Here is a 22,421-nt window from a genome sequence, read left to right as displayed (position 1 = left end):
TCATCTTTTTTTCTTCGTCAATAATTTATTTAGGCATCTAGACGATGAATTATCGAATACGTGTGTCTTATACAAGCAAATTTAATATTCAAGTTTGCCTCGAGGACGATGTCTATCCTCGTTGGTTGGTTGGTTGGTTGGTTGGCTGGTTGGTTGGTTGGTTGGTTGGTTGGTGGTCGACATTTATCGTCGTTTACCTATCGATACTACTCGATAAGGGCTTATAAGCCTTTATCGATCGCGTTATATTTAACCTTAGATAGAATGCAATGCTAAAGAAAATTGTTTGCAAGGTAATCGATCTCTCTCTCTCTCTCTCTCTCTCTTTCTTTCTCTTTCTTTCCAAAGGGTGTATCAAATTGCAAAAATTATTCCTATGGACAAATAGAAAAATGTTGTCTTTTTTCTTTTTTTTTTACCCCAGACAAAATATATATTCAATGATTTATGAATGAACGATTTATGAATTTGTTAAATTGATTTATTAAATGACGATTACATAACAATTATTGTAAATACAGTAAGGAGCATAACTGAACCAATAAAACCACTAGTTTTGTATAAATCTTTATTTATTGCTAAGAATGTAAAAGAATATTAAAAAAAAATGAACATTACAGTAAGTTTTTTATTACAGTTAGAAGTATCAAAATCAAGTTGTAATTTGGATCAATGAAATTTAACAAACGGTTGTTGTACAAATGAAAAAATTAATCGTTTTATTATTATTGATATAAAAAATATGAATAATCAATGAATGATTGAGAGAATCATTTTTTTTTTTATTTTTTGGATGAATGAATGATAAGACATAAGAAAAAAGATCCTTTCGTGAGAATTTAAATTTAATATCGAACCATTGGTGTACAAAATTGACTGTACACAAAGATTTTGCAGGCTTTAGCAAAAAAATAAACGCTTGGATGTGCACCTTCTTCTTATCCTTATCAGCCACCCTACTTCTTTCAATTCGTAGTAGTAGTAGTAGTAGTAGTAATAGTAGTAGTAGTAGAATAAGAATAAGAATAAGAGTATCCTAAAAGATCTTCGACAGAAAAATAGAAAGCAATAGAAAGAAAGATGTGAGATTTACACTGGTTCGATCTGCTAAGAAAAAGAAAAAGAAAAAGAAAGAGAAAGAGAGAGAGAGAGAGAGAGAGAGAAAAAGAGATGAATATTTCTCATCAGTCGTTCCGCACTGTAAATCCAAGATGTGATACGAGTGATCTCGAGTATGCTCGAGGAAAAGACGACTGACTGAGACGAGAAGAAGAAAAGATACTGCCAACGGAATTTGCTGCCAAGAAGAGGAAGAAGAAGAAGAAGAAGAAGAAGAAGAAGAAGAAGAAGAAGAAGAAGATGAAGCAAAACGAAGTAGAAAGAAGAAGAAAAGTTGAGTGTCTCGTTGTACATGTATTCGCGATTCCTCGTGTTGGTCGTTCGTTCGAATGCTTCTTCGGTTGCCTGACTTGCACCTTTGGCACAAATAAGTTGCACGGAACCTTTCCTTTTACATCTTTACGACCACCGAAGGAAATATCAGCCCACCTATCATCCCCTTTCCTTCCCTTCTCTTCCTTTTTTTCTGCTCATCATCATCGTCATCATCGTTCACGACGATAATGTTAAAGTTTACGGGATACGGTGGCTTGTGTTCTACAATCTTTCTTTCTATTTCATTCTCTTTCTCTTCATCGTCATCGTCATCATCGTTCACGACCATAACGTTAAAGTCTACGGGATACGGTGGCCTGTGTTCTACAATCTTTCTTTCTATTTCATTCTCTTTCTCTTTCTCTTTCTCTTTCTCTTCATCGTCATCGTCATCATCGTTCACGACCATAACGTTAAAGTCTACAGGATTCGGTGGCCTGTGTTCTACAATCTTTCTTTCTATTTCATTTTGTTTCTCTTTTTCTTTTTCTTTCTCTTTCTCTTTCTCTTTCTCTGTATACAACCCGTTGGAAGGTTGGGGTGGTACAGGTCGAAGACCGTCGTACGTATATGTCGGGAGAATAGCCGTACAATGTTGTCGTGACTCGTTGCCCGTCGCGACAGATCGAACGAATGCTTGGTTACTGTGTAGTCGTCTTCTTCGTACTCATTTCCTCCTCCTCCTCCTTCTACTCCTCCTCCTCCTCCTCCTTTTCCTCCTGTTCCAGTCCTCTTTCTTCTTGCGTCCGCCCGCCTCTCTGATTCTCATCGTAGTCGTGTCATTTACATGATATTGAATACAAAATTACTTGCTTGATTGCCAACTATGGTCATCCATAATGGACCGTCTATCCTAATTCGAATCAGTGATTTTGAAAGGCACTTTCAAGTCCAATCCTCTTCGTGACTCTTGTTCTTATAGTTTCTTTTTTTTCTTTTTATTATCTTTTTCTAACGTCACCATTATATTTTTCTATTACTCCTAATGGTTGTCTGCTTGCTTTTCCACCTGTCTTTTTTCTCTATCTTTATCTGTTATTTATGTTAATTAGATACGGAAATGTTCTCGTTAATTTTTAATGAGATTTATTTGATTATTATTAATGTAGTCAACGATTAATTGTTGAGAATCCTTTGAACAGTAGTAGTTTTCTCTCTATCGTGTCTTTAAAATAAAGTATTTATTTATATTGCAATTCGTTTTTGGTTAAATTTCTTTGATTTATTTAATCCTTATAGTATCCTATTTTACCTAACGCATATATGCGTTTGGTAAAAATTAATAACCTTAGTGTTCGAAGCATATACGTGTTTGTTAATATTAATGTAAAATAATGTAATGTTTATATTAATTAATTAAATTATATTTTCAGAAAGAAAAACTTGAATTGTTAAATATAATTTATTATTAATAAATTATTCCGTTGCTACAAAATATTTTATTGGGTTAACATCTAAGTCATTGCGGATTTTGTTTTACACCTAATTCAATTTTTTGATAGCAAAGATCAGAAATTTTATGGACGTGGTATTATGACACTTATTGACAGTACATATAATAATTGAATAAACTTATATTATTAAGCAAAAATTTGAAATTGTCATTCTTATTTAAAATCTACAATCACTTAGTTGCCAACCCAATAATTAAAAGTATTCAGCAATCAAAGAGTTAAAGTAATCTTTCGAAAAAATTGTCGTTCCGATAAGAGAGAGAAAAAAAGACAAATGCGATGGTTAACAACGATTGGAAGAATTTAATTGTACGATTTTGAGTTAAAAATTAGGGGAAAAAAAAATAACGCGTTCCTTTTCTATTTTTTTTTTTTGTTCTTTCTCTTTTTTTTTTTTTTTTTATTAAGTCTTACTTATTGAAAGAACCCTCTCGAATGATAGAATTTGGGCACACGAGCGCTATTATCTTAAGCAGATCGTCCCGGATCTGTTTAAATCTAAGGACAATGCATCGTCTCGGCTACTCGTACTACTCGGCCTTATTCGCCTCAGAATACGGTCCAATGGGCAACCTCAATTTTCGAGGGTCACGGTAGATGCCTCTCGTGAGACATGGGATTACTCACGATACCTATTATAGAGGAGGATAGGCTATCGGTTCTATCAGGCTACGGGTAATACCGACATTATTCGTGAAATGGGTTTCGGATCTGGCAACCGCACCCCACCGCACCGCAACACGGTGCACCAGACTCCTCGTCGCATCACACACACAATACACAACAACCATCAGTTCAGACAAACAGGTGCAACCGGAAACGTTCATTTGTTATAAGTTACTATAACCGATTGTCCGATAAATCGTATTATCCCTCTTTTGGGATTTGTTTTATTCTTCAAGATAATTAACAAAAAAAGTAGTCGTCTAATTATCTTTTGCTGCAAAACCACCACCCCATCCTCCCTGAAGAAAATAAAAACACAAGAAAGAAGAAAGAAAAAGAAATACGATAAACTAAATAAACTAAAAAAAAAATAAAAATAAAAATAAAAGATGACCAGTACGGGTATATTTATTGGTCCGATCCTCGTAAATCACACCGGTAGGTGCAAGCCACTAGTTCTTCGACGTTACCTCGACGTGTAGAATTAAATACGACGTCCGTAAAGACAAATTAAGGATCTCGAGCGAGGTAAGATAGGAGGAGATGTTTTCTTTCTCTTTCTCTCTCTCTCTCTCTCTCTTTCATACTCGCGTTCACAAGCAACCAACCCCCCCACCTCCCTTCCCCCATTCGAAAGGAGAGTTGGAAGAATTTTTACGCGAAACTTTATAGTCCCTATAAGCTTACTCGAGAACTCTAGATGCGCTCGCGGTTATACACACACACACACACACACACACACACACACACACAAATATATATACAAGCATGCGCGTGTCTCTTTTACCATCGTGTATAAATAGCGGAGATTCGTTGGAGAACGGACGCGTGGGAAGTCGTATTCGCGATCGTAAATCAACGTTCTAATCTATTCGAGGCCAGGTGTATATCCCTGCAACCATCACCCCCACCTCACCCCCACCCCCTTACCCCTTCCCTTATTCTCCTAAAGTCCCCCGTTCTTTTAGCTAAAGGGTAACTATATCATATTTATATACATCTCTCTACGTAATCTAGAGGAACCTAGTGTCCGCAGTTAGGCTATTTATAGATGAGAGAAAAAATGGCCCGTGTCGATATATCGATTCGCGTCGACCTCTGTACTTTCTCCCCTTTCTTGCCCTACCCCCCGTTCCTTCTTCCTTCTTCTACACCTTGTCGTCATAGTAGTCGTAGTGTTCTTTGCAACGGCTTGTGAGTCTAACAGTTTGCTATTACTTCTACGAAACCCTTTTTAACCTTACCAAAGCTCGCGTGTTGTATCTCTTTCAATTGAAATATAAGAAAGGTATTGTAGAACACAAAACGATTGAACGAAAGGGAGTATAACCCCCTTATTTCCAACCCTTATTTTTCAATTTCCTAAATTCCCTTCCACTTATTTTTCTCCCTTCTTTCCTTCCTCCTTTACTTACTCACTTATACTTCGTTCTATTATACACTTATTTTAACCCTTTATTCTTTGTATATTGTTTTTCATTGATAGGGAATATTATTATTATTATTATTATTATTATTATTATTATTATTATTATTATTATTATTATTATTATTATTATTATTATTATTTATTATGCAATATACTATTTATATAATTAGTTATATATATATAATATATAATAATATATAATATATATAATCTATATATAATTATATTATAACATATTAATTATAATATAATACATGTATATTAATTATATATTAGATAATTATATATATTATATTATTATGCAATATAATTTTTGTATCATTCTATTTATAATATTTTATGCAATACAAAATAGAAAGGAAATACAATCTTAAAAGATATCTGTGTGTGACTGTTAAGATGTTAGTGCAATTTTGATAAATTTCTTTCTCAAAAGGTGATGTTTGAATTTCAAATACCCGTTTCTCTTTCTCTCTTTCTCTTCTATGTATCGTGTGTTACTTCAGAAGATTTGACTTAAAATAGTATTCCATCGAATTAAACTAAAGCGACGAAAATATACTTGAGATCACAAATCTTTTTGTTTTTAAAAAGAGAGAATTAATAATTGGCTGCTGGGGGTTGTATGGGATAAGGAAGAAATCCAAAGAAAAAGAAACCAAAAAAAAAGGGGGGAAAAGAAAATCTGCTTAATCTCGAAAAAAAAAAAGAAATCGCATATCGCGTCTCAGTTCATTCAACGAGAATCGATAAGAAAAAAATAAAATAAAAAAAAGAGAGAGGAAGCTTGGAAATCGAACAACAATGGGAGAATCTTTTCTCTCTCTCTCTCTCTCGTTTTTCGGTGTGAAAAATCCGAGTTAGTGAACGACGGGAATACTCGACACTATCCTTTCTATCAACTGGCTCACATCCGATAATCCTTTTTCGTCGTACCTACCGTTCCTCTTGGATAGTCGAATCCTATCAACGTTGATTTTTAACCACGTTGCTTCGTTTGAAACGCTCAAAACATGTATTACACACACTATCTCTCTCTCTCTCTCTCTCACACACACAAATTCTTTTTTAGATAGAAATTCGATGACGTTTGCAGGGGTGGTGGTAGTGGTGGTAAAACCAATTGCCAGGAACTACCACTTACTTGGCGCATCAGAAAACGGAAGGAGAATTTCAAATGGTATTGAGCTTCAGTGTAACGTCTAGGGGCTTCAAACCCTTACGAATAAAGTCCATTCATGTGTGTACATGCGTGTGTATGTGTGTTTGCGTGTCCAAGAGAGAAAGAGGAAGGGAAGGAATGAGGGGGAAAACGGAAAGCAAAGAGCGAGGCTCAACGGGAAATTGGTTTCGTTTGTGAAATTCCTCGAGCAGAAAGTACCACGAAACTCAGATGTCGGTTTCCTACGAGTCCTTGGTCGTCGTCGTCGTCGTCGTCGTCGTCGTCTTCTTGGTCTCTTGGTCTGAATCTTGGTTTTGGTCTTGGTCTTTGGTCTTGAAGTATTCACTCGATTTTCTCACGCACGGAAAGTTGTGCACCTGTGAGAGGTGTTACTACGAAAGGTTCCTTTGTTTATCGAGGAATACATTTTGAGAAATTAATTAATGTATCATAGTATTTGTTTATCTATCTATCTATCTATCTATCTGTTTATATCTTAGGTTAGAATCGATGAATTAATTAACAGAAAATTATAATCGTAGTAAAACAATTGTACGTTTGTTTAGCAAACCCTTCATTGTCCTCCTCCTCCTCCTCGTTAATAGAATTGTAATAATATCCAGATGTTTGCTTGAGAAGACTTAGAGATAACTAAAGAGATAGTTAACTGAAATAGCTTATTGACTATTAATAATAATAATAATAATAATAGGAATAGCCTAAGGTCTGATCTTGAATACCCTTTCCTTCCTTCTCTTTTGCTTTTATGTTCTGCTATTTCAACATGATTGTCCTCCGGAGTCAAAGAGATCAAGATAAATTACCGGAAGCTGTGCTCGATCGAAATGGGTGGGTGGATGTATGTGTGTGTGTGTGTGTGTGTGTGTGTTAATATGTAAGTGTAAATTTATACACTAATCGTCAAAAGTTTAACCACTCTATCACATTTACCTATTATTTGAAATATCCTTCGAATTAATTTGATAATTATTTTTCTTATTACTTATATTTTATAATTATTTTATTAATAATTTTTCCTTTTTTTTTTTTTTAATCTTGCATTAATTGTCATTTAATTTTTGTTTAATATAAAAAAAAATACGAACGTCGAGATAAAATTGTGAACATTGTGAAAAAATAAATTAGGTAACACAAAAATGTTATAAATGTATTGAAAAGTTTCAACATAGTAGTGCATTTGTTTGATTGAAAAATGTTATTTAGAAAAAAAAAAAAAACAAAGAAGAAAGAAAGAATAATTGAGGGTTTGAAAGTTAAAGAAAGGGAAGAGGAATAGAGTTATAGATAAAGGGGTGTAATAAATCCCAATTAAGTGTTTCTCGTTTGACCTATCGTATTCGGATAGGTATATATAGAGCGAACTTATGCTCCGGGTATTTTCACTTCGATCGGAGATCATTATCTCGACTGCACTGCACTAGTGTACATATATATACATATATATATAAATCTACTTAGCTTGGAGGAATGAGAGAAACTAGTTCGTAGATATAGGAGACACAATGGATTGCAATTAAACGTATTTTGCTAGTGTCTCGAATAAAAGTAATATATTATATTGATTGGTTGTGTTGAAAGAGTAAGAGAAAGAGAGAAAGAGAGAGAGAGAGAGAGAAAGAGATACACACGTGTCCTGATCTTTGATAGTATTAGTTTGTATGAGGAGAAAAAGGACAGAACAAAATTAGCCCTCTTATATGGTAGAAGTGTGTAGAACGACAAGTCGTAAAACAAGTTTGCTTCGGTTGGTAGTCTTACCTTTTAGGGATAACCATTTGTTCCTCATTTATCAGACTTTTAAAATCAACCCCCTTATAAGAAAAAGAACACAAACAAAAAGAAACAACAATCCTATTTTTCTAGCGAGTGAATATCTCCCTCGATAGAAACTCATTTCTTCTTCTTTTTTGTTTTGTTTATTATTCTGTTTACTTTTAGTACATTTGGATTATTTGTTACATGTTTTTTGTTTCTTTCTTTTTCTTCGGTCCATTTACTCAATGATGATGATGATGATGATGATGATAATGATGATGATGATGATTCTTCTATTTGTTTATTCTTCTTCTTTTAATGGAGTTGCACAAAACAAAAACTATTCTTTAGGTATATGTCCAAGTGAGTGTCCCTTCCTTTCCCTTCCCTTCCGTTCCTTCTTTCCCTTCTACTTCTCCCACGCGCACTTCCATCTTTCTCTCGAAGTATTTCTTTTCGGACAAAGCAACTTCCAAAGATTGGCTGGTAGAAAAGAGGTACCAAGAACGGTGATTCTTTCGAGGCCTGTAAACACTGCTTCAAGCAACATTAAAAAAAAAAAAAAGAAAGAATTGGAAAGAGCTAAGCGGAAGTCAACGAACTGAGAAGAAGACTCTCTCTCTCTCTCTCTCTCTCTCTCTCTCATCTGTTTCTTTTTTTCTTTTTATTTTTTGTATTTTTTGTTTAACCTTCGCAACGCATCTCCGAAGGCGTCCAAGTATTATCGATGTACGATGTTGCGTAGGCGTTTGAGGAATCGATTATTCCGTTTCCAACGAGCCCGTTTTAACGATTGATTTTTTTTCCTTTTGGGTGGTCACTTCAAGAAAAAAAAACACACACACACATTCACACAGATTAATTTATTTATTTAAATACAAGTAACCCTCCTACAACATGGTATCTTATAACGCGGTTTTGCTATAACATCATGATTTAGAAATTGCGAGAACCCTCATACAATGCGGCGGTATCCTATAATACGGTTTATATTTTTAAAAAAAGACCTTGTACAACACTGTACTTTTACATCTGTGGCGAGGCTTGTTGTTTTAAAGATACAATGTTGCGAAAAGTATTTCTTTTCATCTCCATGGCCTGAAAACCACTGGGTCTCGAACAACTTGGCATTTTCTAGGAACCTATTTACTGTGTTATAGGAGGGTTACCTGTATATTATTTTTAACACAATTTGCTCCTCTCTTTTTACATATATCGAACAAATAAAAATGTTCGTAATTGAAGAAGAGTTTTTTGATTTGACGTAGGAAACAATCAGTTTATAGTTCGTGCATACCGAATGACTGTGGTTTCAGTTGGTTCTGGTTTGTTCTGTTGGTCTCGTCTGGTCTGGTCTGGTCTGGTCTGGTGATACGCGAAAAACGTACACGTGAATTTATAAATAAATAAACGATCGTTACATTTTTTTTTCTTTTTTTTTTAATGATAGAGAGAGAGAGAGAGAGAGAAAAAAAGGGAAATTAAAATACGATGGACGATGTTTCGAAACGTTTACAAAATTGGAAAACGACGCGGAAAGAACAATTAGAGATGCCAATGCTATTGGCCGATCGTTTTGTTCAATGTTTAAACGTTGAAAAAAAGAAAAAAAAGGAAAAAAGAAAAAAACCACGAAAACCGATCATTTCCCTTCCGTATGTGCGTTTCCCTTTGACAAGCAAGTAATAGTAGTACCTTCAATAATAAACACATATTTATACACATGTACATAACCGTTTAAAAGTTTGAAATCGTTTGACGCGTATTGCAATTAAACTCCGTATACCATAATAATTTATAATTATAATAATAATTATTATTATTAATTATAAATCGAATGATGTTTTATAAAAAAAAAAAAAAAACACACACATGATATAATATTTCGTTATATTATAATTCATATTCGATTTGTTTAACTTTAATAGCAATACTCGAAAATTAACTTTTTCTACTGAGACTATTTTTCGATGCATAAATAACCGATTAATAAACTAATTTATCAGGATGCAATTAGAGATGAATATTATAAGATAATATATATATATATAATAATGTTGGATAATAATATTAATAATATTAATATATTATATATATTTTATATATAGATATAATTATTATTATATAAAATATTATTTATATTAATATAATTAATATAATTATTATAATAATAATTAATATAATAAAAATATATAATTATATATTAATAAATATTATATATTATATATATTATATATTTTTATATATTAATATTATGTATTATATATATATATGTGTATCTATGAAAAATTTTGTTAGATATTGTACACACACACAAAATGATCATTATCATTATATAAATTTCTACATAAATTGTTATATATATATATAACCGTGGGACCGATAGTAACACCCCGATGAACGTTAAGTGTCGGTACCATCTGCGTTTAACATCTGTATGTAACGCGTGCTACGCGAATAGAAAAAAGAACTGCGATAACGTCGAGAATAGAAGAATGCACGTGTTTGAGGAGGAAAGAGGAGGAAAAAGAGGAAGAGGAAGAGAAACAGGTATAGTACACTAGTACTACTACAAGTACTACTACCACTACTACTATTACATTGGCAGGAAGGGATCGCGAGAGAGGCTCGATTCGAAAGGAAATGATTGATCGTACCTTGACGGGGCTTGTGAATTCAATGAAATTGAATGCCAGCTTCGAAGCCGACTCCGACTCCCTCGATGAAGTTCATTGACTCTATTGTCAAGCACTTTCGAGAACGTCATCCATTATAAATGGTAATATTATATATCTTTTGGATATACCTACCTAATATTTTTTTATTTTTTATTTTCTTTGACTCCCCTTGTAACCCTTTTGACAAAGATATTATCTATAACCTCGACCGACACTCCTCTCACTCACTCCCGTAAGATACGTGAAGGAAAGATGGGATACCTTACGTAGCAATTGAGTTTGGTTAGGAAGGAAAATATTTCTTCGCATAATTGTGGAATTCCATAGGTACGGAAAGGTACAGCCCAACTGGGCAATTACGTTTCACGATAAAGTACTCGAGTAATCCGTGATACCTGGTGACGATAAATTTTATCCCTCTTGAACAAAAATATATATATATATATATATACTCGTGTAGCTTCGAAAAAGACGTACCGAACGACGAGTTTGCGGAGAGAAAGATAAAAAAAAAAAAAAAAGAGAAAAGAAATAAATAAAAAAAAAAAGAAAAATAGATATAAAAGAAAATAAATGTACGGACGATAAAAAGGTAGAAAAAGTGGATGGAAAACCTTGGAGAATTTGCGCAAGGGATTTTTCTCAGTGACGCTCTTACCTATCCGTTAATCCACTTGTGGTATTTTCGGTGCATCCACGTAGAATTTCCAAGGACCCTCTTTCTCTCTCTCTCTCACTCTCTCTTATTTTTCTCTTACTCCTTCTGCTTTTCCATTTCCAAGCTCGTAGCATTTTCCTAGCTTGTAGAAAGGCGACTCGAACTTAAGCTTGAAATTGAAAGAAAAAGAAGTAAAAGTAGTAGAAGAAGAAGAAGAAGAGGAAGAAGAAGAAGAAGAAGAAGAAGAAGAAAAAGAGACAAGTTTGAAATCTCAGCTATAGAAGGTACTGTTGGTGGTTGACGTCGTTACCACGGAAATGTAAGGAATAATGATCGTCTACGAGCAAGTAGAATTTCAGGCATGCAAACCGTGTTAATGAATTACCCACTCCATTTACCGAAAGCTCGCAACTCAAGCAACTCAACCTCTCCTCCATTGTACGAAAATTACTTACGCTCGATCTTCTATGCGGATAATCTTCGAATTGTGGTCAAAGAACGGATTCCCAATATCGTGCTTCATCTACTATGTTGTTTTTTCAATTTATATATATATATATAACTTTATTTTAATTTTATTATATTAATGTAATATAATATAATATATAGTATAATATATATAATAATAATAATAATAATAATAATAATAATAATATATAATATAATATAATATAATATAATATAGTATAATAATAGAATATAAATTTATTTTATTATATTATATTTATTATTATTATTATTATTATTATTATTATTATTATTATTATATATATTATTATTATATATATTATACTATATATTATATTATATTACATTAATATAATAAAATTAAAATAAAGTTATATATATATATACATATATTAGGTCTACCGGAAAGTCCTCTGTCCGTTTTTAGAATAAAACAAAAGTAATAAATTTTCATATCTCTTCAATTAGCTATATAATATTTATTAATTATCATTATTTATAATTTCTTATCATAGTGTGATGACAATTTGTATATTGCATTTTAAAAAAATGTCTTACCCCTAAAAATTGAACCGGTGTTTGTCAGAATGAACAGAACTTTCCGGTAGATCTAATATATATATACTCGCGTTATTTCTAAAAAAAGAAAACAAAATAAAAAAAGAGTACGAGTTAGCTAATCCTATTCTAAATAATTCTATAACCTTTTTTTTTTATATCGGCTTTTCTAGTATTACATAAAAAAAAAAAACAACAACAAAATTATCGTACGGTTTCTGAACGAACAACACAACTTGGTGACGATGATGATGGTGGTTGTGACGATTCTAAGAGGGGAAAAAAAAAACCAAAGTTAAAACTCAAGCGCAACACCAACCTTTCTTTTTCCCCATTATGTTGAAATATAAATGCTGTTACAATCGTAAGGGTTCTTTTTGAAACTAACCGTGCCGTCGTGTCGTTGCTCACCGGTGTTAGAGAAAACTTGAACGAAGTTGAACGAAGTTGAAACCAACCACGTTAGACGCCGACGTTGGTACTTCTTTACGTTTAATGTTTCTTGGTATGGCGACCTTAAGGTCGCTGTCACCGTAATGCTCCTCTTTTGCATCTTTTCTCTCTCCCTCTCTCAACAAGTTTACAAGGACAGCAGGCATGGGACGTTGGTAATGAGCAAAACCTTGTGCAAATGGTCACTCTCGTTCATTTTTCGAACGTTTAAGAAACTTACAATTAGAAAATCAAAAAGAAATGATATTTCAAGATAAAAAATATTAAGTCTACCGGAAAGTTTTGTCCATTTTTAGTAATAAATTGTCATATTTCTTTAATTCATTAATATTCATCAATTATCATTAATTATAATTTTCTTATCATAGTGTTCATTTTCAAAAAATGTTTTATCCCTACAGACGAAAAATTGAACCCGGTGTTTGTCCAAATGGACAGAACTTTCCGATAGACACAATAATATTAATAATAATGAATCAAAAAAAAAAACACGATATAAATTAAGAAATACAATTGGAAAATAATTGTGAATGGAAGAAAAGTTACTCGTTCTTGATAAGTTAATTGAAGAAGAATAAAAATAAGAAGAAGAAGAAGAAGTCGAAGTCGAAGTCGAAGACGGTATTAATTTCTTCGCGAGTATTTTCTCGGATTTCCTTCTGGGCTTCGATTCGATTCGAAAGCCGTATAGTAGAAGAAGGTAATCGAGAACTTATTGCCCCTTAGGATTTCTCAAATCAGAATGAAAGCGAAAACCTTGGATATAACGAGTAAGTATTACTATTTCCATTACCCAACACATTGCCAATACTATATCGTCATCATTCTATGAAGAGAAATATCTTTCGATATTATTCTCAAAACGTAAGAAGATATACTTTCTACGATATTCATTTCGAAGTATAATATCCATTTTCAATTGAAAAGTATTATATAATAGGACAATCATGGTTCTTCGTGAAATTTTTTATTAGTATTAAATTCATTAAATCGATGATTAATTAAACCTAAAATTGATTTGACGTTACCGAATTAATCCGTTCAATCGGTTTAGGATATCAAAGGGTATTTTGAGTATGCATGTGTGTCTCTCTCTCTCTCTCTTTATCTTTGTTATTGTTCTGTAAGAATCAAGGAATTAGCGTAGAATTACGATGATATTCTAAAGACACCTTTCATTGAAAATACCTCTAATCGGTTCGCTTTAATACTAGTCTCCTACTACACAACACAGACACACACATACACATCTATCCTGTTCGTATTATTATCCATCTATCTATAGGTTCTATCCTTTTCTATTTCAATCCCATACGAAGGTACTGTTAGGTAGATATACCTAAGGTATATTATTCAAGAGAATATGAGCTACAATTCCCGAACGTACAGTTGGCTATTTACCAAAACATCATATTGCTGTGTACCTGAGAGTCCTAGTACTTGAAAAGCAACCACGAAAAGTGGTTTGGAAAACTATGGGCAAATGGTTCAACATATTAACAAGACCCACATCTTACTTTTTTTATTCCTTTCCTTAAACACACGAGGACGAAGTACGAATAGTTACGATTATTCACGAGTACCTCCCACGATAGAACTTACGAATAAAAAACACCGGACGCACCTATCTTTTGAACCAGGGTTAAAACCACGCAACAACCACCACCACTTTCCCTTCGAATGTACAAATAGGGAGAGACACGAGTTTCGTTCTTTTTTATACAGGGTGTGACTAACCTCCCCTTCTCCTTCTTCTCCTTCTTCTCACGTTCGGAACTGAAAACGCCCTTTGAAGGGCTTTCAAATCGCGCGTGTTTCTTAGTTTTTTTTTAAAACGTGCCAAACGAGAGTTTGTTCAGTTTTTCAAATCGGTGTGTTTTTCTTTTATTGCTATTATTATTACTACCTTATTATTTTGTTGTTCTCCATCTTAGATTTTGATTTAATTAAAGCCGAACTTTTTTGGGTTAAATAGGTTCGAGGTAGCAATGTTAGGATCGTTTTACAAAATGCACATTTTGAAATATTCTTATCGTTAAGCATATATACCTTTGGTTCCTTCCCCTTCCTCCCTTCTTCTTTCCCTATTTCTACGAACTAGGATATTACTTTTTGTACGAGTTGTGCAAAGAAAACTGGCACCCGAGTAGAAACTTTTTAGTATCCGTTTAAGGTTACGACTTTGTCGTCGTCGTCGTCGGTTCTTGGTGCAACCATGAAAGGATACATTTTTCAAAAGCGTAGAATATTATGAAACAAATGGAAAAGTTAGAAAAGTTGAAAGCATTCGGGGTTAAATTGCAGAGTAAACCTTTCGACAACGTCCATTTGAGAATTTAATTAAACGTACGTTATCCTTTATGTATGAGATGAGATGAGATGAGGATGAGATGAAGAGAAAGGAGTTGAGAAGAGAAGGAAAAAAGGGTGCAGTTTAGAGTAAAAGGAAGGGATGAAACTCATTCCAGTACATGCCAGTACCATCACCACAACCACCATCACCAGTACCATTTGGGTTTGCTAGGAAATAGGAAGTAAAATAGTATACTCGATGGTTTTAGATTTCCTCTCCAATTTTACCGAATTGTCCCTCTTTCATGTCGTATAGAGTCAATGCTTGATAATTAATTATACTCACCCGGTATATATATATATATATATCGACAATTTGAGCCATGAAACTACTGAGTTAAGACGAGAGAAACGCCGAGGAAAATTTATTTACCTAATTAACCGTGTTCCGAGATACCCAGGAATGAATTTATATATACATATACATATACATATACGTGTGTGTGTTTTTAAACGTGTATATAAAAGAGGGGTAGATCGTCCGTCGTTGTCGTCGTCGTCGTCGTGTGTTTCATGGTTTAATTCGGAAGCGTATGGAGAAACGGCAGGCCTCGGGGCAATTTTACTTCGTTAAATGAAAAGCGTATGTACATAGGAAAAGACTCGCACGCGAGATGACTAACAAGTTAGTTATAAACCCTACCATACCCTCCTATACCCTATCCTACCCTTCTTCTTTCCTACCTTTCCTACCCTCATTCACTCCCCCTGTTTTCCTTCTTTTCCACGATTTTACAAACCCTTAATAATATTTTTTCTTCTTTCTACTAAATAAATAAAAGTTAAAGGTTGTTCGATAAAACGCATGACGTTTAACTTTGATTTTGGATAAAAGTATTTCGTTCAACCAACAAAAAGGAATTTTGAATTCGTCCAAAAACAGAAAAATAATCGCAATTTTTTTTATTTTACAATAAAAAAAGGTTTAAAATTGTAGTTGTACGATTAAATGTTACCAATTTAAAAGGTTAATTTCACTCAGGTGAATTATCATCGAATGTATAATGCAAATAAAAGGAAAAAAAACAATTAAAGAAAAAGAAATTGGAAAGAGAAATAGGATCATTGGTCGAAGAAAGTAATCTTAAGTACTAAAAAGGGATTAAACGTTAGGAAATATATTTAAGAGCTTAAAAGATACTTCTTGAACTCTATAGCAATGCATGTCTCTTTCCCTCTCTCTTTCTCTCTCTCTCTCTATATATATATATATATGTGTGCGTGTATGTGTGTGAGTAGGTATATACTTTCTTATCTCGACAATTTATTGCCCAGTTTCAAGAGACGTTTCGCGACTTTAAAACCGAGACGTTCGACGTTAAATGACTTTGCTGGATTTCAATGTATATAAGGTTGGCATCCTGAAACGAAATCGGAAAAGAGAAATAAAGAAAGAAAGAAAGGGAAAGAGAAAGAGAAAGAGAATTCAAACGTTTGATAAATAAAGAAATAAAGGAAGGAAAGATAGAAAAAGGTAGGAAAGTCGTTCTCGTAACGTAGAATCAAGATAATCCAACCTGTCCATGGAAAGTGCCGGTGAATGATCGTACAGTTAGGTGAAGGTAACAACGTGTGCGCTCGTCCTGTCTCTCCCTTTGCTAATCCTTCCCTTACTATCTCGATGCATATATCATAAAGTTTGTAGTAAAGGTGTCGTATCTATTATTCTTCTGTCTTTGTTTTTTTTTTTTTGAAGTAAAAACTTTTTTAGAATCAGGGTGATTTGAAAATCGTGAAACGGAAGAACGTAAAACCGATGGAACAAAAATAATTAATTAATTAATTAAATTTTAATAAATAATTTAATTCTATATTATGTAATTTTATATATTAATTAATTAATTAATTAATAAAATTCTATATATAAAAATTCAGTGTCACAATATGTTTGTCCACTAATAATTGCGAAACTATTCACTCAACTTATCTTAATGAAATTTATTTTATCTCACATGATTTTTTTCCAAATTAGCACATTGAACATTTTTTTATGGAATTTGAATTCAGTCGCGTAACTTTAATCAAAATCAAGACAAGTACACCACGTAGATTTCTGAAGTAAGATTATTACCAACTCGAAATTCATCCTTATCCTTCGTTTCTATACAAAAGAGTTTTATGTATATATATATATATGTGTGTGTGTGTGTGTGAACTTTGAGACTTTATATAATACATACTATACCATACCATAGCATACCATAGGAATTAAAGTTTACGAAACCAACGTCTTTCGTGATTGATCATCGGAGGTTATTGGTATGCTTTGAGTACTTTTCAAAGGAATAAAACAAGTTCACGATAGGGGGGTATCCAACAATCCGTCGGATTGGTCGAGTTCGGAAAATTGCTTGGGTTTACTGTTGAAATTTCAATACACGTGTTATACTAATCGATACGTCCAACTGGACCAAACGTTACAGATGTATCGAACTATCTACTACTATCTACTACTACTACCAGTAGATCAATTTCGTTTGAAAATTGTAAAGGTTAATAGGATCTAAAAGATCAAAGATAGAATCAATGAAATGTTCAAAGTAACTATGTTATTTCTAACGAACTAGAAACCGAACTTCATTTGACAACCTATACTACTAAATTTCTCTCTCTCTCTGTCTCTCTCTCGCTCTCTCTCTCTTTGTCTTTCTCTCTCACTTACGATTATTCGAAAACTAAACAAGTCACACATACGATAATATAACGTACACGTATTTTTGTATTTATTTATCGTTATCTACTACGAGTGCTCGTAGTTAATAAGAGAAAGAGGGAATTTGGAAAAATGTTATTTCTAGTGTCATTTGCTATCGTTATACCCTTTAAAAGCCATTTTGTTTTTTTTTTGTTACGGGATACGCGCAATATTTCAATACGAGATAGATACTTTTTAATGATGTATATCAAACGGTGATAACACCATTCTGATGCACGTTGGTTTCATTTGAGATATTTTCATCGTATAACTCACTTGTCATTTCGTACAATTATTATTATCATTATCATTATTATTATTATTATTATTATTATATTATATGAAACATTATTTTATTCGATAATAATATACGTAAAGATAAGTCACGTTAGTTGTTTCATCAAAATTTATATATATAAAAAAAAAACAAAAAACAAATTCCTTGAACCTTTAGAGTGCTATGAACGCATATATGCGTTTGGTAAAAATTATCTGAGTAATCTATCAAAGCATATACGTGTTTGTTAATATTAATGTAAATTAATATGATGTTTATATTAATTATTTAAATTATATTCAGAAAGAGAAAACTGTAATCCTTAGCGTTCCACACATTTTTGTATCACTGTTTGTAATTAATTATTAGTAGTATTTTTCTTTTTTTTTTCAAATATTTACTTATCGAATTTTACAACGTTTTTTTTGTTGTATTTTTCTGTGCTTTTTTAAATAATGCATGAACACGTTTTAACTACACATAACAATTGTCAAAACTGATACTTTAGCATTGTAAGTATAATCATGCTAAAAACAATTTAGCTAACCTTAACGCTATGGAAAAACGTTAAGGGTTAATTTAATTAATTTAACATTATTATTAAATATAATTTATTATTAACCAAATTCTAATAATAAATAATATTTAATAATAAAGTTAAATTCCGTTGTTATAGAAAAGATTTTAGTTAAAAGTATTCAAGCACTCAAAAGGTTCATGATATATGAATGATAATAATAATATTTGGTTAATTTAGAAGAAAGAAGAAAAAAGAAAAGAAATTGTTATAAATAATGGGATAAAAAAAGATCAAAAAAATGACGGGTTCTATCGTCGCAGAAAGGCGGTGGGGTGGTCAAGTAAATAAAAAAGAAGATAGAAACAAAAAATACTTTGTATTATTTTAACGTTAAATTTGAACGAATGACGATTATTATTTGATCGGAATTTTCCCGATGTTTCCTTCCATCTGCCCAGGGGGAAAAACAAACAAAAAAACCAATGGAAGGATATTCTATATATATATATATATATATATCATCTTTTATTAGGTGCTGCCGCAGCACACCGTGTCTAAGAAATTTGCTAGCCAACCCAATGGGTCGTCATCATTTTTAAGACACCTACGTTCATTCGTCCACCTTTAGGTCACACGTTTCGCTAGCTAGCTAGCTAACTCATACTTACACACATATATATATATATATATAAGTGTATATATATATACACAAAAAATACTGAATGGTTTTATTGGAAGAACACGTTCGACTTCTCTATCCTTTCTCTCAGTTCCGACTCCTTGGTGGGTGCCGCCCGTTGGGAAGCACCCAACGATCGTAAACTTTTGAACACGCGTTACCAACCACCTTTTGCGATTCTTTGCACTTTCCAGAAGAGAAAGGGGAATTTCTTTCTCTTTTTTTTTTAAATAAAGTAGTATATAAAACATCATTTCCTGAGGAAAGAAAGAAAGAAAGAAAGAAAGGTTCAAGGTATTGGTCAAAGAATTTATCGAACCGACTAAAAGCTGCTGACCCCTCCTAAAGTCGAGATATTTTTCAAAAGGATTTTACTGTAAAAATTCAAAAGTCATCCAATTAACTTGTTAAATATCATGGGGGTGAGGAAAAAAGTTTAATCAGTTTTTTTTTATATTTTTTTTAAAATTAGATTTAATTAAATCTGATGTTAGATAAAACGTCGACGATTTTTCACGTGTTCTTAACTTTGATGGCGTAAAAGTGATCAACGTGTGTTTGAAGTATATGAAAAAAAAAAAAAAAAAACTACAGATTGGTAGGAAAAGAAAAGAAAGTAAAGGAAAGGAAAGGAAAGGAAAGGGAAGGGTAGGAAAGGGAAGGGAAGGCAAGGGAAAGAGGGATTTGATGCATAGATTTTAATCGAACGACGTTAGAAGAAGTTTTCATTTCCGAACGACGAGATTAAACTTCATCTATCTATCTATCTTTGTATCTATCTATCTATCTATCTATCTATCGATCGTTATAGTTAAAAAGAGAGAGAGAGAGAGAGAGAGAGAAAGAAGAAGAAGAGGCTGTTGGTTCGACGTCGACGTCCCTTTTGCGGGTGCATCTAGATGCACCGGATACTGTTTTGCTGTTGCATTGTTTGCTTTATCTTGACTCTTTTGAATACCTACATACGAAATAGTTTTCATCGCGGATTCCTCTCCTCTTCCCCCCTCTTTTCTATAATACATATGCGATTGTATGCATGCGTACGTACGTACGTATGCATTCAACACAACACAACACAACACAACCATTGTGTCACATGAACGATTGTTCTACGTTCCGTACGGGAAACGTAAAAGGCTCGGGAATTCACCCCGTTCCTGCTTTCTCTCTATTTAGCTTTCGTCGGTTGGTTCTCTGATAAAATAGAAGAGAATAGAAGAGGAGAGAAGAGATGAGATGAGATGAGAGGAATAAAGAGACGTGAAGAGAAGAGAGAAGGTGAGAATTAAATGTGACTCGTCGATTCGTCAACGAATAATTTACTATGGCAAAATGCTTTACTTCTTTGTATCGTTCAAAAGATATATATATATATATATATATATATATATATATTAAAATATTACTTTTTATAATATTATATATAATATAATATATAAAATAATTTATAATATAAATTATAATATAAATAATATGATAATATAAAGTAATTTATAATATTATATAATTTTAAAATAAATTAAAATAAAGATAATAATTAATATATTTTATATTAATACAATTTTAATATAATTTTAGTATAATTTTATTTAATATAATTAAATGTTAATATAATTTTAATAAAATTATTTTACATTAATATATTTTTATATTAGTAATTTATAAAAATATATATATATATATATATATCTTTTTAAGATAATATATATGTATATATAATTATTATATAGATAATAATTAATTAATAATTAATTAATAATTGCCAACTAATACTATATAAATATTCCTCCACACCGTATCTCGCAAATGAAATAAATATTATTTATTTTATGAAGAAAAACACAGAAAGAAAAAGTCGTATTTCAATTTGCATTTTTGCAGAAAGAAAAGTTTACTTATTCAAAAAATGTTTTTTTTTCTTTCCTTTTTTTTTTAAATAAAAGAAACTATTGGTATGAATTATTTATTATTAAAAAATTTGGTTAATAATAAATTATTCCATTCGTATAAAACATTTTAGGTAAAAGTATTTACCACTCAAAGGGTTAATAATCATTCGTTTTTATTTATACTTTCAAAAACATTGATCTATTTGTCTCTTTTCTTCCTTTTGTTCTTTCTCTTTTTCTTTTTCTATCGAATTATTGAGAAGAAAAGAAAAAAATTGCTGAGAATACAAAAAAAAAAAAAAAAAAAGAAAGAAAAAGACAGAGAAAGAGAGATGATGATATGAGATGAGAATTTTGCTGAGGTGTGCATTTGCTATCAAAGAAGTTCTTGATTTTACCAAATTTTTTTTTTCTACTAGCTTTCGTCGTATTAGTTGGATAAAAAGAGAGAAATTGAGAGAGAAAGAGAGAGAGAGATAGAGAGAATGATCGAAAAACAGAAAAGAGGAGAGGTGAGTTTAGCCCCATCCTCCTCCCTCTACTCCCTTTCCTTCCCTTTCCACATGTGCGAGAAGGCAAGGGGCCTAAGCGAGCGTGAGCACATCAAAAGCGTCGGCTTATTAAAAAGAACGGACGTGCTTGGGTCTTTCAATGGGGAAAGGGCAGAAATTGAGAGAGAGAGAGAGAGAGAGAGAGAGAGAGAGAGAGAAAGAGGCAGGAAGGGGGTAAATAGAGAGGGAGGAAGCGTAACATGCGTAAAACGTTCTTTTTTCCGACTCTCGGAAGTGCCAGGAACTCAACCGGGTTAACTGTTCTCTGTTTTTTTTACTTTTTTTTTTTTTATTTTCATCCGGTTCTCGAAATAAATTATACACCGTAAAGATTCACTTTAAATTTTACCGAGACCCCCCAAAACTCACCCAGTTTGATCGCTGCTCTAAAATATATTTTTATATTTTTATTTTATAATTTTATAATATTATAAAAAATATATATATATATATATATATATATATATATATATATATAAATTTATATTATAGTATAATATTATTTTTTAATAATATTATATTATAGATATATAATTTATAAAATATAATTATATATAAATGTATTATTAATATAACAATAAATAATTAGTATTATATATATTGTATAATAAACAAAAATTAATATATACATATTATATAATATAATTATATAATAAAAAATATTGTTTTATAATATTATAATATTGTAATATATGATACATATAATATATAACATATTATAG

General features: G+C 32.0%; 2 protein-coding genes and 1 long non-coding RNA gene across 4 annotated transcripts in view; 2 read left to right on the top strand and 1 right to left on the bottom strand.

Annotated features, from left to right (window-relative positions):
- LOC149033400 (uncharacterized) lies at nucleotides 1-20,592 on the top strand. Its single transcript, XR_016178906.1, has 3 exons — nucleotides 1-4,842; nucleotides 10,220-10,700; nucleotides 20,436-20,592. It is a non-coding gene; the product is annotated as an uncharacterized LOC149033400 (long non-coding RNA).
- Nucleotides 1-22,421, bottom strand: part of LOC107072668 (putative peptidyl-tRNA hydrolase PTRHD1) — a 155,267-nt gene that overhangs the window by 44,052 nt on the left and 88,794 nt on the right. The gene's annotated exons all lie outside the window — the stretch shown is intronic.
- The window catches only part of LOC107072667 (uncharacterized), a 151,558-nt gene that overhangs the window by 41,893 nt on the left and 87,244 nt on the right, over nucleotides 1-22,421 (top strand).

The sequence above is a fragment of the Polistes dominula genome, unplaced genomic scaffold (assembly GCF_049000335.1).
Source record: "Polistes dominula isolate Pdom_NZ unplaced genomic scaffold, Pdom_raw_medaka contig_27, whole genome shotgun sequence".
Classification (NCBI taxonomy): domain Eukaryota; kingdom Metazoa; phylum Arthropoda; class Insecta; order Hymenoptera; family Vespidae; genus Polistes; species Polistes dominula.
The sequence above is the reverse complement of the archived record's forward strand: the minus strand, read 5'-3'. Positions and strand labels throughout refer to the sequence as shown.